Source organism: Chlorocebus sabaeus, chromosome 2 (genome assembly GCF_047675955.1).
Source record: "Chlorocebus sabaeus isolate Y175 chromosome 2, mChlSab1.0.hap1, whole genome shotgun sequence".
NCBI classification, from domain to species: domain Eukaryota; kingdom Metazoa; phylum Chordata; class Mammalia; order Primates; family Cercopithecidae; genus Chlorocebus; species Chlorocebus sabaeus.
The window spans coordinates 56,110,353-56,124,185 of NC_132905.1; the positions used below are offsets into that span (position 1 = coordinate 56,110,353).

A 13,833-nucleotide genomic window follows, 5' to 3' on the forward strand; every position below is an offset into this window, starting at 1 on the left:
TCTCAAAAACAACTAAGCAGCTATGCTATAGCTCAGTAAGTACCATTAAACTGTTCTGGGCTAGTGTACATTTCAGGTTAATAGAGAACTACATTTTGGGTTTTAGAAAGGCAGCAATAATTATATTTTGGCTTTTAGTCTAGATGCTTAACATAGTTAAGGCGACAGTTTAAGCATATTAAATGTAGGTAGTTAAAATTTGAGAATCATCACAATCTCTTGCAACCTACATACACTGTTTAATGCTTACATGGAATGAAACCAGTGTTCTTAATTGGCATTTTACACACACACACACACACACAGAATTTTTTTAAAAAATCAAAGGCAATCATTCTAAATGTACTATGGTAGCATGTTAAAAATGCAAATATGCTATAGAACTAAAGTAATATGAACAGCACTACTCATTACCTAGGAGAAAGGTGACTGGTTTTCACACAAAGCTAAGCCTGTATCAGTCATCCTAATCACAATGGCTTATAAAAGCATCAGGTTTCCAGTAGAGAAACTATTCTAGGAAAGTCAGTAAATCTCTTGAAAGTTTCACATCTATAAAACCAGCATAAGGCTACAACTATTTTGAAATCTGAACAAGGTATCAGATGAAATAGTAAGATTCCCAGCCATAATGTAAGATAGAAAGGTCCTCATGCGGCATATGCTTGCTGGCTCCAGGAAAGCTTCATGTGCCTAATACAGAAGTTGCCAAAGAAGGAAACTGGAGATGTTCAGCTACATTTCCATGGTGCCATGAATTTTAAACCTCAGGAATGGTGTGGTCCATTAGGCTTTTCATAATGCTTGGTGCCATCCGCTTAATAATATGTTCAAAGATAAAAGCAGGCATGGTTGTAATAGTAACTACAGTCCCAGATGTTGATAGTATGTCTGCAATTTGAGAGTCCTTCAATCCATTGATTTCACAGATGTTATGTTCTGTGAGAAGACCATTTCTGGCTGCACAGCTATCTTTCACTATGGATGTTATTTTTCCATTTTTAAAGATAAAACCAACATGTCCAGTGCTATCCTTATGCATGGTAATTGTCCATTCAAAGGGCCTGTCACGAATGGTCATGGTAATCTTCTCTCCAAAAGCCTGTTTGAGCACCTTGTGCACTTTATCCGAGCTCCACCCTGCACAGTTTTCACCATTGATCTGGAGTACTTGGTCCCCAAATCTCAGACCAACCAATGAGGCTGGAGAATTAGTCTGGACTAGCTGAACAAATATACCATTATCTATTGATTTAAGCCTGAGTCCAATTTTTCCATCTTGATCCTTACACAAAATGACTTCACGAATCCCTTGCTTAATTTCTGCTCTACGAATTCCAACATCATTACCGGTAACAGGAGCCACCATATAGTTCACACTGGAAGGTCTTGCTACCAACTGCCCCTGAAGTGGTGCACCAGAAACCACGGCCACATTTGCACGTATTTCTTCTTCATTTAAACTCAGCCCCATGTATTGAGACAGCTCCGGATATAGTTTGGGATAGAGATTTCCATCTTGAGAGATAGGAGCAGAAGCTTCTGACAAAATTGCTGGATTGGCAGGGTTTGCAGAAAAAGCAGTTTGAGCCGGAATTACTTTGTCTACCTTCAGGTCTTCAAGAGATGGATAGAGCGACATTTTTGCAGGATTCTTCTAGCCCACAAGGAACTGCTTGCCGCCGCCACCTCCGGTCACTGGCACGGACCGTTTCCCTGGAATTTCTTTGATGAATTCCCTGGTAAATTCTATCAAACATTTAATGAAAATGAACAGGCTAGTATAATCCAAAACAAATTCTATAAATAAGTGTTACAGAAAGGTAAAGAACAATTTCCAACTCTTTTTATTAAGCCAGTATTACCCTGACACCAAAGCTAAAGACATCATAAGAAAAGAAGACTATGGGCCAGGTGCAGCGGCTCATGCCTGTAATCACAGGACTTTGGGAGGCCAAGGTGACTGGATCACTTGAGGCCAGAAATTTGAAACCAATCTGGCCAACATGGCAAAACCATGTCTCATCTCTACTAAAAATACAAAAATAATAAAATAAAAAAAATTAGCTGGGTGTGGTGGCACATGCCTGTAATCCCAGCTACTTGGGAGGCTGAGGCATGAGAATCATGTTGAACCCGGGAAGTGGAGGTTGCAGTGAGCTGAGAGCATGCCTCTCCACTCCAGCCTGGATGACAGAGCAAGACTCTGTCTCAAAAAAGAGAAAAGACTGAACAAATAGCTCTCATGAACACAGATGCAAAATCCTTAACCAAATATTAGCAAATGAAACCCAAGAACATATAAAAAGAAATTGTGGTGATTTCACAAATAACCACGAATACTTTGATACTGCTCCCTTTAAACTATGAATCCTAACTGTCCTCTTGATTGTGGGCTCAACTTAGTGGCTTACGTCTAATGAAAAGAATGCAGTGGAACTGGCAGTGTTAGGATCCCAAGGGTAGGTCACAAAACGCATTGTGGCTTTCTCTTTGCTCCTTCTCTTTTTCCCTTATCATCTCTGGGAAACCCAAATAATATGTAATTAGTCCACTCACACAGCCCTGCACCCTATGGAGAGGCAGACATGGCAATGAACTGAGCCTCCTGCCAACACCCAGCAAGGAACTGAAGCCTCCTGCCAAGAGCCATGTGAGTGAGCCACACTGAAACTGCATCCTCCAGGCCCAAGCGATGCATCAGACTACTGCAGCCTTGGTTGACATCTTTTTTTCTTTTAAGCTCCTTTATTATTTTATGGAGGTGAAACGCATATAACGTAAGTCAACCATTTTTTAAAAGTACATAATTGAGTGGCATTTAGCACATTACAATGTTATGCAACCACCACTTCTTTCAAGTTCCAAAACATTTTCATGACTCTTCTCTCAAAAGCAATCCCATGCCCATTAAACAGTCACTCCCCATTCTCCCCTCCCTCTAGTCCCTGGCAACCATCAATCTGTCTTCATGAATTTACCCATTCATGAAGATATTTTATTTAAATAGAATTATATAATATGTGACCTTCTATGTCTGACCTTTGTCAGTGAGCATACTGTTTTTGAGGCTCATCCACATGGTAGCAGGTATCAGTACTTCATTCCTTTTCATGGCCAGATAATATTCCATTGTGTGCATGTGCCACATTTTGTTTATCCATTCATCAGTTGATATACATTTGGGTTGGTTCTATCTTTTGGCTATTGTGAATAGTGCTGCTATGAACACTTGTGTATACATATTTATGTAACTGTGTTTAATTCTATTGGGTATATAACTATGAGTGACATTGTCAGGTAATGTGGTAATCCCATGTCTTACTTCCGACCAAATTGCCAAACTGTTTCCCACACCAGCTTCATCATTTTACATTCCCACCAGCACTATACAAGAGTTCCAATTTCTCCACTTCTTCACCCATATTTGTTATTTTCCTTTTTATTTTTTAAAATATGGCCATACTAGTGGGAATAGAGTCTCATTGTGGTTTTGATTTGCATTTCCCTAATGATTAACGATATTGAATATATTTTCAAATGCTTATTTGCCATTTGTATATCTTCTTCGAAGAAATGTCCTTTGCTTATTTTTGAATTTGGTTGTTTCTTCTGATGTTGTTGAGTTTTAGGAGTTCTCCATGTATTTTTGATATTAATTCCTTATCAAATATGTAATTTAGGTCGGGCATGGTGGCTAATGCCTATAATCCCAGCACTTCGGGAGGCCGAGGCAGGCGGATCACTTGAGGCCTGGAGTTCGACACCAGCCTGGCCAACATGGTGAAACCCTGACTCTACTAAAAATACAAAAATTAGTTGGGCTTCGTGGTGCATGCCTGTCATCCCCAGCCACCCAGGAGGCTGAGGCAGGAGAATCGCTTGAACCTGGGAGGCAAAGGTTGCAGCGACCCAAGATTGTGCCACGGCACTCCAGCCTACTTGACAGAGTGAGACCCCATCTGAAAAAATAATAATAATAAAATAAAAATAAAAAATAAAAAAAGTCTGTGTCTGACACTGGCATGTAAAGTGGAAAGCAAGAGTGAGAAATTATGCTGAAAACAGGGGAAATCGAATTAAAGTTCTACGTATGGAAGCCCCCTGACAGTTCAGTCCTCTTTCTACCCTCTTTTGAAGAAACAGTGCACAGTCTCATTTATTCCCAGGTAGAGGAAAAACCTGCAGACAAACCAGGGAATTCTTCTCTAGCAAAAAGTTGAGTGGCTGGAGAGAGCCAAGGCTTCTGGCATGCGGCGCCCTGCAGCAGAGCTCTCCTCGTTTGAGCACCCGCAGCATCTGCAGCCTATAGCCTCTAGATTGAAATCTTTCTTTCTAAATATCCCCCGAGGGTTACACCATTCCTGGAGGTACTGCAATACCAGGTGGATGTGTGGAGTGGATGGAGCAAGCTCCTATTTCATCTTCCTGCTCAAAAAATCCATTTACTGTATTGTCCTCAGATAGAGGATATATCAGCATATTAAACTGGTAAGAACAGATTCTACACATGATCTTACCCAAAAGACCAAGAAGCAATCTAGAAAGAAATCTTATCAGTAAGCCCTGGACAAACCCCCTTCTTCCACCTATCCCCAGGAAAGAGACCTTCCCACACAGAAGCATACGAAATCCACACCGATCACAGAATTCTTTCCATAACAGACAGGGAGGACTCACTAGACGTATCATGAAACCAGCAGCGTGGAAGAGAAGTCAAAGGAAACAAACAGGAAAACTGATGCAGGTTGAATATCCCTTAACAGAAATGCTTGGGACCGGAAGTGCTTTGGATTCAGATGTTTTTGAGTTTTGCAATATTGCATATACACCATGAGATACCTTGGAGATCAAACCCAAGCCTAAACATAAAATTCACTTATGTTTCAGACACATTTTATACATAGAGCCTGAAGGTAATTTTATACAATATTTTAATAACTTTTGCATAAAATTAAGTTTGTGTGCATTGAACCATCAGAAGCAAAGATGCCACTCTCTCAGCCACCCATGTGGACAATCTGTGGTTCCCTGGCATCACCATCATTCATGACTGTGAATGTCTATGCTCCCAATAAGCAATCATTTTCTTACACTTGCATTTTGACCTATCACATGTAACGTGATCCATCAAGTGACCCATCACATGTAATGACTGCTGAGGCAGCAAAATCATTCTCCTGCCTCAGCCTCCCGAGTATTCGGGATTACAGGCACCTGCCACCACGCCCAGCTAATTTTTGTATTTTTAGTAGAGAGGGGGATTTCACCATGTTGGCCAGACTGGTCTAGAACTCCTGACCTCAGGTGATCTGCCCGACTTGGCCTCTCAAAGTGCTGGGATTACAGGTGTAAGCCACCGTGGCTGGCCTGGCTAATTTTTGAATTTTTAGTAGAGACGGGGTTTCACCATGTTGGCCAGACTGGCCTAGAACTCCTGACCTCAAGTAATCGCCCACCTCAGCCTCTCAAAGTGCTGGGATTACTGGCATGAGCCACCACGCCCCTTATATGGTTCCATTTTATTTTTTCTCTTCCCATGCCAATTATACTGATTTTGTTAAAAAAAAAAAAAAAGTCTGTGACCGCCCTTGAGTTTGCATTTACAACTAATGTCAGTTTACTTTCAGATGATACTGTACTGGTTCACTGGTAGTGCAGGTATCTTGTAACATTCCTTGTACTCTTTTCCCATACTCTTTCATGTTACAGAGTTATTTCCCAGTGTTTTTCCCTATATATCTATATATTCCTTCCTTTTTATTCATGTAATAAATTGCAAACACGGTATTTAATTTCAGTGTTTTAATAATATTTAATATTTAGTAAGATTACTCATTTAACAGATATTTATATATTTCTTGTTTCTACTATATAAAAGTAGGATAGAGAAGAGAAATGATTAGTATGTAGGTACCAAAAAGCCTAAATCCTCACACAAGTTTGGCCCTTATCCTTCAGTGTAATTAGAGTAAATGATCTTATTGTGCTATGTTAGTATTTTTGAGTGCCTATTAAAAGGCCTAATTAAAAACATTAAAGTAATTATATTCCTTATCCCTTAGTTTCTTTTTCTGTGTAATGACTATTAGGGCAGAATATCTTCCTCAGGGCATGATAAAAGATAAAAGATAGATCACAATGCAAGATATAAAATACCCAAATGAAGGAAATGATGCTAAGTAAAATAAGTCAGGCACAGAAAGACAAGTACTGCATGATCTCACTTACATATGGGATTTTTAAAAGTTGAACTTAAAGAAGCAGAGAATAGAATGGTGGTTGCCAGGGGCTGGAGACAGGGATGGAGAGATATTGGTTGAAGTGTATAAAGCATTTACTGTAGAGCATGGTGACTATAACTAATAATAGTGTATACTTGGAAATTGCTAAGAGAGTAGATCTAAATATTCTCACAGCAAAAAATGGTAAGTACGTGAGGTGACAAATATGTCAATAGCTTGATTTAATCATTTCACAGTGTATATATACACATATCTAAACATCACATTGTATACCATAAATATATACCATTTTTATTTGTCTATTATACCTTAAAAAAACTAGGGATAAATTAAAATGAAATCAAATTATATATCCAAATAATTAGGTTTCAAGCTTCCAATTAAAGATTTCACTCTCATCTTAGAATTTTAGTTGGGGAAGCAAAAAGATGCAGCTACAAGACGTTTACACAGAGAATGGCATTTGAATGAAGCTCAGTTCCAACTGCTAGCCCAGCACCCTCAGGCCCTTCCTTAACCAAAGTATGTAAAGGATGTTGAGGCTGGTGTGGACTTCCTATGCTATTGTTTATTAAGATCTGTTCCCTGGGGATAGATGGAAGAAGAGGACCCAATATGGGAGGAACCTTGGCTTTCTCTGGAAAATATGCCAATTTTTGTTAGAGAAGATTATGATGTAGTGATATATTAAGAGATATATATATGTATAATACACACAAACATATGTAGAATTCATTGATCTACACAATGAGAATCTATTGTTGTAATATTTAGTCTTTGACATCTGGTTCCTAACACAGAGCTCCTTAAGACCTTTGTAATTTCCTCAGTGATAACGTCTGACACAGAGTTCCAAAATCCCTTGGAATTTCCTGGGTGACAGGAGCATCTTTTGTTCTCATGACCTGAGGCTTGGTGGGCTCCTGGATGGGGGCTGGTTGCCAGGGGAACCAACCTTGTGATTAGAAGGTTGAAACTTTCAGCCTCACCCCTCACCTCCAGGGAGTGGGGAGAGGCTGAGGGCTGAGTTGATCACCCGTGGTCAATGACTTAATCAGTCATAGCTTCGTAATGATGCTTCCATAAATCCAAAGGACTGGATTTGGGGAGCTTCCAGATAGCTATACACTTGGGGTATCTGGAGGGTGGTGCACCCGGGGAGGGCAGGGAAGCTTTGTGCGCCTTTCCGCACACCTCACCCCACACATCTCTTCATCTGGCCACTCAGCTGTATCCTTGCCATAGCCTTATAATAAATGGGTGAACGCAAGTAAAGCGTTTCCCTGAGTTCTGTGAGCTGCTCTAGCAAATTAATCAAACCCAAGGAGGACGTCGTGGGAGCCCCAAATCCAAATCTGAGCTGGCCAGTGGAGGTAGAGGTGACAACTTACTACATGCAACTGGCCCCTGAAGTAGGGGCAATCTTGTGGGACCAAGCCCTCCACCTGTGGGATCTGATTCTCCGGGTGAATACTGTTAGAATTAAATTGAATTAAGGACGCCCAGCTGGAGTCCACAGAGAATTGGTTCGTGTGTGCGGAAACCCACCCCCAACCCCAGGTGTCAGAAGTGTTGTGTTGAGTGGCGTGTGCATACGCGTGGAGGAAAAAACACTTTGGTTTTTCTTCTGTCTCGTAAGAGTCCTCTTGTTTTATTTATTTCCTTCACCTAGGTCTCAGTGTTCTCATCAGTAAAAAGGGACAACACGCCTCACTTCGAGGATGGTTGTGAGGAGTGAAGACAGAGCCTGGCACTCGGTGGGGATTAGTTCGTGGTCACTAGTCTGCTTAGTGATGAGTTCAAGTTCATGGTCATGTCATTCTCTTAGGGACACACAGATTACTAGGGGAGGTTAAAGATGCTTGCACACATGTCTACAACACATCTCTGATGGTGTCACCATGTTCTCCCTGCAGCGGTGTTCCCGAAAGTCCAGGCCATACATGCAGTGTGTGACTCTGCCACCAGAGAGGGGCCTCTATGGAGAATGACCTCCATGCAGTGCTGCCACTGTGGACCTACGGCCGAGCGCTGGAGGCACAGGCCAGGCGGTGAAGCTCCAGGGAGAAGTCTTGGCAGAAAAATACCAGGAAATCCTAGGAGTCGAGGGCACAGTCAACGAAAGTCCCTTCCTCATGCAGCTGTCACGTGGTCCCTTTAAAGAAGCCTGAGCCCAGCCCGGCACAGTGGCTCATGCCTGTAATCCCAGCACTTTAGGAGGCCGAGGCAGGTGGATCACCTGAGGTCAGGAGTTCGAGATCAGCCTGGCCAACATGGTGAAACCCCATCTCTACTAAAAATACAAAAATAAAATAAAATAATTACCCAGGCATGGTGGCAGGCACCTGTAATCCCAGCTACTCAGGAGGCTGAGGCAGAAGAATCGCTTGAAACCCTGGGAGTGAGCTGAAATTGTGCCATTGCACTCCAGCCTGGGCAACGAGAGAGATTCTGTGAAGAAGAAGAAGAAGGAAGAAGGAAGAAGGAAGAAGGAAGAAGGAAGAAGGAGAAGGAGAAGCAGAAGCAGCAGCAGCAGAAGCAGCCTGAGCCCCTTTGCCCTAGAATCGTCCGGAAGCATAGTGGGGATTCTGAAACCAACTGTCCAGAAGCCTCAGGATTGCTCAGGTTGTTGAAGTCAAAATCTCCTAGAGTGGAAATGGACAAACAGTGTGGCTTCTGTGGCCCACGTTTACTTATCCTGTCTTCCATTTTCTAAGACACTAAAAATATGCATCAGCCTAGACCAGTGTCTTAGGCTATGTCATGAGGCACCCTCTGAAGTGGAGGGTTTCGTTGTGGAATACAGCAATGAACCTACCAGGACATGCCAGGACCAGGATGTTAAAGAATAGTTGTAAGGACAGTGCATCATTGCACCCCATTGTGACTTCCCTTAAAAAGCTGCTGGTTATAATGAAACAGACAAGACAAAGTACACCAGAGCAGATATCACTACAAACAGAGCCTTGGCTGCTGTAATCATCACGGCTCCATAATACCATCCTTTTCTAAGAAGCTGAGACGATTTGCAGATGTGACTTCATTTAGTTATACAACAAGCCTATCCATCGGTAAGATATTATCATTCCCACTATGCCTCATGCAATTAGGACTGTCTCAAGTTTACCTGGGAAATTGGCCATAAAGATGAGACTGGAAACTTAGTTTTCATTAAGTTTTCACTTTCATTTTTGACCAATTACAGCTTGCCACCACTGGCTAGGCTCACAAGACATTTGGAAAAATTCCATCCAAATGTGAAAATGGCAATATTAAGCCCTCAGGGCTTGAAACACTCTCTCCAAAAGAAGAAGAAGAAAAGAAGATTGTCTCATATCACTAAAGAAACTGTAGAACATCTCTGGCTAACACACATGCCAAAAGCCCTGAGGTCCTTCACGTGTCGTACCATGAAAATAAAACTTAAAAAAAAGATAAGAAGAAGTTGTAAAAATGAGGAGATAAAATCAGAAACATTCCTTTTCAACAAAACAGTGCAGGTAAGGGTGAGAGCAGTTCCTTCTGGAGCCCTCTGCTACTACAGTTGTTATAATACACATGAGAGGAAATCAAAGAAAGGGAAGAAATACGTTGAAATGATTTGCCTCATCAAGACATCTAATTTTAATATTCAGTTAACTGCAATCTTCTTCATATTGGGTGTACTTTTCAGTGACAGTCAAGCAATCTGAAGCAGCTGGAGTTCTTCTTGGTCAACGCATGGACTTCCAACACTTGAGGCACTCATGATCCCACATGATTGACAGAAGTCTCTACTCTTGAGCTGAAAACATGTCAGCCTGTTGTAATATGAAGCTTCTTTCCTAAGTCTGAAAAGTTAATTACAAATATAATCAAAACACAGTTTTAAAATAAAATTGAAAGCATCTCTCTAGTTATTGATTTTAGAGTTTGGTTTCCACCTGTCCCAGTAATGCAAAGCTTTCCTAGTAGACAGACACCTGAAGACTTCGGGGCATCTTGGGAAAGTGGGATGGAGCCCTAGACCTGGCTTTGAGGGCTGGCACTGTGCAATCACCTGGGTTACCTCACACAAACCCCAGTCCCTATAGCTAGAACCTTCATCATAAAAGAATGGGCCAAACCAGAAGACTTCTTTTTTTTTTTTTTTTTTTTTTTTTTTTTTTTTTGAGACGGAGTCACGCTCAGTTGCCCAGGCTGGTGTGCAGTGGCACTATCTCGGCTCACTGCAAGCTCTGTCTCCTGGGTTCACGCCATTCTCCTACCTCGGCCTCCCGAGTAGCTGGGACTACAGGTGTCCACCACTACGCCCGGCTAATTTTTTTGTATTTTCAGTAGAGACAGGGTTTCACCATGTTAGCCAGGATGGTTTCGATCTCCTGACCTCGTGATCCACCCATCTCGGCCTCCCAAAGTGCTGGCATTACAGGCGTGAGCCACCGCGCCGGGCCCAAACCAGAAGACTTCTGAGGTCCCTTTCTTAAACTTCCACCTGCTTATTTGTGAATTTGCTTGATTAGACTAGACATCATATTGAGAAGCTAGAACAGAGAAAAAGGGAAAAAAATATATACTAGAGGACATTACTGCACACTTTTTTGGCCACACCTGGAACCAGCTTGTGTCCCCCTTTGTGACATGTGCCTCTGCATCAGCAGAGAATATCTGACTGAACTTTGTGGGCCAACAGAATGTTAAAGGCCTTTTCACACATACTACATTGCCTTGTGATTATTTTTTTCTACCTTGTCATTTCCCCAATGAGACTATGAGCAACTTGGGTCCAGGAGCAGGGTCCCCCCACTTTGAATCCCAGGGGCTCAGCTGAGCAGGACACTGTAAGCCCCTGATAAATGGCTGCTAGCTGTCTATGTACATTATGGCATGTTGTCACACTAATATAACAGAATGAACTTATAAATATATAAATATATTTCTTATATAAATGAATATATTTATAATGAATATATATTTTGTTTTTAAAATTAATCTAATTAGTCATAATCCAAGATAACCTTCCTGTTTCTTAAAAAAAAAAAAAAAAAAGACACAGTTCTGGAAAAATCTGTTCCCTGGCAAAAAACCCCACAAAATTGCGCATCAATTAATTGTTTTTCTTCTTATTTTTCTTCTCCTGCTTCTACCCCTGCATCAATAAATTTAAGCAGACAAGATAATGAAACCCATTTATCTTATATTTTCAGTAGACTGTTGAGCTCCAAGGAACTCAAAATATATAAGCAAGACTGAATTCACTTTTTTTTTTTTTTTTTTGAGACACAGTCTTGCTCTGTCACCCAGGCTGGAGTGCAGTGGCACGATCTCGGCTCACCGCAACCTCCACCTCCCAGGTTCAAGCAATTCTCCTGCCTCAGCCTCCTGAGTAGCTAGGATTACAGGCATGTGCCACCATGCCCAGCTAATTTTTTTAATTATTATTTTTAGTAGAGATAGGGTTTCACCATGTTGGCCAGGCTGGTCTCAAACTCCTGACCTCAGGTGATCCACCCTTCTAGGCCTCCCAAAGTGCTGGGATTACAGGTGTGAGCCACCATGCCCAGCCTGAATTCATCTTTGTAACAATTTTAAACAATAAGTTGGAAGACGATAAAAGACCTAATCATTTAGTTGGAACCCGTAAATCAATTCTAGAACTCTGGACTTTCAATTCACTGAATTAGTAACTTTTTTCTTAGTGTCTGTCTTTTTAAAGATGATCACTTTATAGTCAATAATAGCACAGATCCTTTTATTTCATTTTGTAAAGGCCCAGTTTCATTAGAAGTGCAAAAGGTCATGTGTACAAAAGAAGAAAACATTCTGATGAAAACTGTGATTTTTAACAATCTGAGTTTTCCAGCTGTCTAAACAACTAGTGGCCACAAGGGCACCCGCAGTCCCCTCACTTGTGTCCCCGAAGCTCATCAAGAGTTGCTCAACAGCCCACAGAACCACCTGCCTGTCTCATTGTCCTTATCTTTCCATTTCAAGGTTTCAACCAACCCTTGAGTACAGTCCTTACCGAGTCAGCTCTGAGTGCCTTAGGGAAGGAATGAGACCGGGCACCTCCCCTGGGAGGGGAAACATGCTGCAGCACATCATGACAAAAATATCAAGACAGAAGTTTATAAACTGTGCTAGGAAAATCAAAGGAAGAGGGTGGGGGTGGGAAAACTTCAGAGAAGAAGTGACACTTGTGCTGAACCTGAAGGATGAATAAGAGCTGCCAGAGGGGCCTGGCATGGTGGCTCACATCTGTAATCTCAGCGCTCTGGGAGGCTGAGGTGGGAGGAATGCTTGAGCCCAGGAGGTCGAGACTGCAGTGAGCCAAGATTGAGCTACTGTACTCCATCCTGGCCAACAGAGAGAGCCCTGTGTTAAAAAAAAAAAAAAAAAAAAAAAAAGTTTGCCAGAGGAAGAAGGTGGTGGTATTCAATCCATGAAATACAGGAGGCTTGATGCACAGCATTTTGAGGGAATTCTCAAATTCTAAGTAGTGAAAAGTGGCAGGGAATACCATGGGATAGGGAGGAGAAGCAGACAAGAGAGCAGTGAATAGTGGTTAAAACTAGTGGCAGCTTGGGGTAGACTGGAACAGAGTGGAGATTTGATCCCGAAGGCAGTAGGCAGCCACTAGAGGTTTATAAGCAGTGCGGGTAAATGGTCCCAGTTCTGTTCAGGTAACAGGGGAGCAGAAAATTGAAAAGAGGTGAGGAGACTTGGGAATGGCTAAAGCACTAGCTGAGAAGCCACTGCATTAGTCCCAGGGAGAAATGACAAGGGCCCAAGGCTTCATCTAATGCTGAGGCAATGGCAACAGAGAGATCCCGGCAGATGTCCACATGCAGAGCACGCAGCAGGTGGTGGAAACTGATGTGATGTCAGGTGAAGAGAAAGGAACTCTAAGAAGGTACTTAATCATTTGTGAAACTGAGAGAAGAGTCATGAAGTCCATGGAGATGTGGGGACTACAGGAGGAGAAAGAGGTTTGGGAAGGGAAAGGATGGGGTGAGTTTGAGGCATGCTGAGCTTAAGGTGCCTAATGGTCGTCTAGCAGAGACGTCTGCCTAGCATTGGAGAATGGATCTGGAGCTCCAGAAAACTGATATGGGGTGGATCTTGTATTCTCTCACACAAGAAGACAAAGTTCAGTTTTGATTCAAGAGATCACAGGGCCATTGTAATTGCAAAACAATGGAGCGAGACTCATTCTATTGATGGATAAAAGCAGGAAAGCTAATCTGGCAGCTGACAAAAACGGCCCGGTGCCAGGTCAGACTGAGACATTTTTTTATTTTGTTTTCGTGGGTTCTTTGGGTTTTGGAGGGAGTTGCAATTGTACTTCCTTGCTGGTTTGTTGTGGTCATCTAGATATTAACTGACTGTCTCCTGCCCCTCCCAAGGATGTACTCCATTCCTAGGATCTAGTATAGACTTACTAATCCCTGGTATGCATCTTTTTGTCTGCCTGGAGGTGACAAGAATGTGTTTTGTCACACTGGTTACAAGGCGAAAGGGTAAAAAGAAGGCAATTAAAAATAAAGTTGTAATATAAATTGTTCTTCTGCTTCTCGTTTGATACGGTTGAGCAGGGTGTGCACTGAAT

At 42.0% G+C, this 13,833-nt stretch overlaps 1 non-coding gene and 1 pseudogene across 1 annotated transcript; both read right to left on the reverse strand.

Annotated features, from left to right (window-relative positions):
* Positions 1-300: 300 nt before the first annotated feature.
* On the reverse strand, positions 301-1,713 carry LOC103214834 (syntenin-1 pseudogene; annotated as a pseudogene).
* A 2,635-nt stretch (positions 1,714-4,348) lies between these two features.
* Positions 4,349-4,540, reverse strand: LOC119622322 (U2 spliceosomal RNA). The gene has a single exon (XR_005238967.2). It is a non-coding gene; the product is annotated as a U2 spliceosomal RNA (small nuclear RNA).
* Between the last annotated feature and the right edge of the window lie 9,293 nt (positions 4,541-13,833).